The sequence below is a fragment of the Syngnathus leptorhynchus genome, chromosome 6 (assembly GCF_054491065.1).
Source record: "Syngnathus leptorhynchus isolate UIUO chromosome 6, UIUO_Slep, whole genome shotgun sequence".
NCBI lineage: Eukaryota > Metazoa > Chordata > Actinopteri > Syngnathiformes > Syngnathidae > Syngnathus > Syngnathus leptorhynchus.
In genome coordinates, this window is record NC_141200.1 from 8,786,814 (window position 1) to 8,792,657 (window position 5,844).

Here is a 5,844-nt window from a genome sequence, read left to right on the forward strand (position 1 = left end):
CCCTTTGCTCATAGTCTTACTTTTATGCAGTTTCCCCCACTTTAACATCTAAGATCTATCAAATGAACACAAACAATGGATAACCTAAGTGAAGATAAAATGGAGTTTTTAAATTGTGAATTTATTTCATATTGGAGGACGGATACTTGCCCTTTAAATTTGATAATTGTTTGTACCACCAGCAGCAACATCTGAAATTGTGTTTCCTATAATTTACTTTGTCTTTGACATCTTTGTGGAGATATTCCAGCCAGCAACACCGGAAGGGTTTCTGGGCACGACCTTGGGCTTTAAGTGATGCGAGGAAGGCCTGTTATTTCTGTGTTGTGACCTTCTGGATGAGTCATTGCTGTGCTCTTGGGTTCATTTTTTGTGGCTTACCACTCCTGAGAAAGTTCACCACAGTTAAATGTTTTGTTCGTTTGTGAATAATATCTCTCTCTGTGGTTTGCTGAGGGTCTTAAAGCTTTACAAATTGCTCTGGAACCCATTTCAAACTTAAAGATGTTATATTGATGCCACATTTCATATCTGTTCTTAAATTTCTTTGGACCTTAGAATTTTATTGCAGCTTACCACTCCTGAGAAAGTTCACCACAGTTAAATGTTTTGTTCGTTTGTGAATAATATCTCTCTCTGTGGTTTGCTGAGGGTCTTAAAGCTTTACAAATTGCTCTGGAACCCATTTCAAACTTAAAGATGTCATATTGATGCCACATTTCATATCTGTTCTTAAATTTCTTTGGACCTTAGAATTTTATTGCAGCTTTTTAGACCATTTGGGTGACTTTATTTTGTCAGACAGGTTCAATTTAAGTCATTTCTTGATCGAACAAGTCTGGAGGCTTTGATATAGCCGATGAACATGAACTCAGCTTTCTAAGAAAATGTGCTTAGCTACAGTTAATTGAAGATGTAAAAGGGTGTACTTTATCTGTACAAGGCCAGGTAGCGTTGAATAAGTTGAATTTGAGAAGAGGGCAAATGCTTTTTCACTGCACAGTATGTGTGTGTAATCAACAATTTGACTTCTTTTTTATCTTACACCATGGTTTAAAAAGACAGATGAATACGGACAAAGTGGACTCCCTGACATTTTCTACATTGCCCATGTTGATTGCAGCACACTTAAAAATAGTGGGATAGCTTCCTATATTAGAAGAAACGCCATGATTGGGAAGATGTTGATCATAGATCCATTCATAACAGAACACAAGGCAAATGTTTCTGTTCTAACTCGAGTGCTGTTGTTCGGTAGTGATGGGAAAATGGAGCTTCAAGATGATTCTTGAACCAGTTGTGTTTACTGAGCACGACTAATTCATGAAGCAAATTTGAAGCTCCATTTTCCATCACTGTTGTTAGGGAAAAATAGATTATCTAGCTACTGGAGTTTTGAATAATTTCCAAATAGTTTGGAGATTTGTCCATGTTCATTTGAAAATGTAATTTCTGAGGCAAAAATGAGGCAAATTAAATGGAGGAAAACTGTATGGAATCTTTCTGGGATACAATTTTTTTCTTCTCAGTGAGATGGTATGGTAAGCATTGTTAGGGTTGATAGAACTCTAACAAGCATCCCAAATGTATGCACAATATTTCAATTATGAAAATATTCATGGAGATTACAGGATATAGCCATATAGGCTTTCAGCAGTTGCTATTCAATGAAAGTGAAACGCCATATTTATTTGTGTAAATTTCTGTTGTGCATTTCTTGTCCACAACATTCATTGGTGGATTTGCACTCTAATGCTGTTTTACTTACTATGCAAATGAAAACACATTTGTAGAATAAATGTGTGCCGAAACATAGAAGGGGTCTTTTCAAGTCTTCATCTAAAACTGTTTCACGTGGGCTCAGAGCACACTAAAGCGTTGACAGAAGGAGGCATTTTAGATGTTACAATCTTGAACTGTATGTGAACTTTCGTGAATTGACTGACAGAGATAAATTGGAGAAATAAGAAACCAAAATTAGTTTCTTTAGCATTCCTGGCATTTTAACATAAATTGGGGTGCTCTAAAATTCTGACAACTTGTTGAAATTTCCTGCTTGCTTCCTTCAAAAGAATCAGCTTCACGCATGTGGAGCTATTCTGGCCACATCCAACCAAGGAGAACTCGAGGCAAAAACCAGAGCGTGCTGCAGGGATTACATATCCCATCTGGCCTGGATATGCCTCAGGGTTCACCCAGAAGAGCGAGCCAACGTGACAGGAAAGATAGACGCATGGCCTCCGGTAGCCTTGTGCCACAGCAGCTCAGAAATGTGCATTGATTAAATTTCCTGCCAGCAAGTGGTCTGAAAATGAGAATATTGGTTGGCAAGGGTGCTAAAACACTTGTTCTGATTGGACTACTTTGTCTCATTGCCTCTCTGTTGTGCAGCTTACTTGTGAGGTATCTCTGCATAACAAATGTACTACAATATATTTGGATACTGCAAAAGAAAACTTGAACCACAATACATGAACGGAGCATTTTTTACAGTTTAGGGCTTGATGGTTTTAATCCTTTCTTTCAATTTAGGGGTTATTGGTAAATCTCTGCAGTAGACTTCCATTCCAGTCAGTGGCTGCTGCTCAAACTTTGCAAACTGCTTCACTTTGCTATTGATTTTGAACAAACAAGATCCTGTCTCATGTCATGATGACATTTAATGATGATGATGATGCCACAGACAGATCAAAAACCTCACAATGAACTGCAGCTTGATTTTAAGAGTAATAGTCGATATTATAGGAGTTGCTTTGGTTGCTAACAATTCACCACTGTCAGCGGCCTACAGTATTTTTCAAATTGAAACACCTGCTTGAAATTCTTTTTGATAATAGTTCCTGAATGTGTCCAACTCGCAGTGTTTTACTGGCTGCAAATAATATGAGACACCTCAGACAGAGATTTGTAACTGGTAATGAAAAAAATCACACTGGGCTCGTGGGTTGTTTCCACAACGAGTGAGTAAAACAAAATCATGTTAAAATGTTATCCTCCTCTTTCTGTCTGGCAAACTGACACATAATGATATCCTGATGTTTGTCAAGTCAAATTTATTAAAATAACCCTTAATCACAGAAACGTCTCAAAGTCTTCATATGACTGCATTACAAATTTAAAAAAGTTGGACATGAACTAACAATTATAAGCAAGTCCAATATTAACCAGATAAAAACAGTCAACTAAAATATTGTTCACAAATTGCTCACATTATGTGGTCCCTTAGTAAAGTTAAAGCTCTTCTTGCTCAACCACTGTCTTGTCTGCTTTAGGGTCAACATTTTTGTGCTATTTTCCAACCGTTACATTAAATAATTATTTCTCCCATAGGACCAAAAGGCTTTTATTTCTGTTAGAAAATAAAATGTTTTTTTTTCCGAAAAGAGGCTATTCCAAGCTCCTGAAGCCCACGGTAACAAGTCAGCTCGAAGCTGCGGGTGTACCAGCTGTAATGTATAACCCCTTCAAAGAACAAAACTCTTCTTCGTGATATCAGGTTGAGGGTTTTTTTCTTTCCTCATCTGAGGGTTTGAGATTAGGCAGTTCTCGGGGGTTAGGAAATCTTGCAATGAAATCGTCCACATTGTTGCATTGTTTTTCATTTGTCTTAAATATCTCCAGCAGCATCCTTTGTTTTATAATTAGTCAGAGTGTAGGTAGGCTTGTGATTTTGTCCTCAGGTCCTTCACAGTAATAAATGGAGATGTATAATTGCTCCTGTTCTCTAGCGTTCAATTGCAGTATTTGGAGCTTGCCTTCGGGATTGTTGTTGCTGTTCACGTGCTTGTCTTTGTTGCCTCACAAATCTTAGACACTGTACCAGTGTTGGATTTTATATTGTATAGTATGGAGGTATATCAGCCGATGTTTAAATTAAGTACGGCACATTTTTGGCGATGCAGCAAAATTAAAGCTATGCATTGACTTAATTTCACACCTATTCATTTTGAGGAGAGCATTAATTAATTATGTCGCACGTTATGTCATGCAAATGGTTCAAGGTTTGTCCGAATGAATCTTTAATTATCATGTATGTATAAAGGGCAAAAGTGAAGAGGAAAAAATATCCAGATGCTTCGAAATGATTTCATGAAGTAACAAAAGCTGACTTCATAAGGATCATTAGCTTTGGTCATCAATCACGTCACACGTAGCTGTATGCTTAACTCTGAGATCAATGGTCTTGAAGAGTGATGGGAGTGGCTCAGATCAAGTGGATGTGGAAAAGATGTTGGCATTTGTGCTGATTAAAGAAAGAGCTGGATGATTGATAATTTGGTCATGATGACCTTCCCACCCCTCATGGACACTCATTTGTCTGTTCGCTGTACACACGATGGACACAAACTCTGAGACATCAGGTCATTGGAACACAGAATACAGTAGGTATAAGGATGGATTAAATGCATGTATTCAATTCAAGCATATGATTTTTCCACTGAGTCAAATCAAGTGCATTTAATTGAGGGGGAAAAAAGGTACTTGATTTTGCCATTTTTCATTACATTGTTTGCTAAAATTTTGAAAATCCGAAGAACTGTGTGTGACACAACCGTTATATTGCTGCTAACCTCATCCAATCTCCCAAAGGCCTGGCAAAACCCTTTAATCTCGATCATAACCACCATTATAAGCCTTCAGTTCCACCGTGTAGTGCAAGAAGTGAAACAAGATGATTGTTGCTGTTGGCTGCCAGTGTAGTGAAATACTGACAAGAAATGAATCAGTGAAATGAAAAGTCCTTGTCATTCCAGCAGCTTGCAGCATCTTTTAAATAAGACTTAGAGCAACAGTAAGTTGAACCTGTGCTTCCTTTCAAGATGAGGTGCTGCAGCCAGCGAACAGTTTGGATGAAGGGTGCAAGCAAAAGAAATCCCGAAAGAGGCATAGATGGTATGTAATTATGACGAAAGACATTGTTTTGAGAACACATCTCAAAAGATTCATGAGTGAGAACATCCTAAGGAGGTCTCAGGAATCCAGCTTGATAAAATGCACTTGGAATGTCCTTGGCAAACTGTTGACAGGAAAAGCTTCACCACAGCAAACACAACAGAAGTAATGCATCGTTAAGATTCTAATTTCATTACTGAGACCAACGTCTTTTTACTTGATGCATGATATGATGTTTTCAAATTGGCCTGCACTACATAATTCAAGGAATATAAATTCATCATATATAAGGTTCACCAACCTTTTACTAACAGCAGTCTGAAACAGACCTTGTTTGGATTACTCTAACATGAACGATGATGCCATTTTTGTCAGTTTTTCAGTTTATTTTGTCACATCAGAGTTGATGGTATAAAAGATGAAAGAAACAAGGTTATATGTTTTTATGAGGCACTGAACTACCTTATCTTTGTTGTTACTCATGACTCATAGTCAAATCTTATTTAAGTAAAATTTCCATTCATCCATTTTCTATACTACTTTTCCTCATTCGGCTGCTGGTGATAAGAGGCCTCATTTATCAAACATGTAGATGCACAGAGGTGTGTGTAAAGCATACGAAAAAACATGCCCACTCAAAGTGTGAGATTTATCAACTTGGAGTTTTGCATGTGGATGTGCGTAAATGTACACACAGCTCACAAAACCTTGTGATAGAACAGTGACTGTAAGAGCCATTTCTGTTTTTATTTGATAAAACATGTAACATTGCGCTACATAAGCACTTGAAACTTTGATTGAGCTTTAGTTAACTTTTTATTGATCTTACATAGAGTTGTTATTGGACTCTTAGTTTGATATTATGATTATTTTTAAGTACCTTAGACTCTTATTTTGAAGTACTTAAGAGCTAAGATGACTGCTGGTCACCTTTAAACTTATAGGTCACAC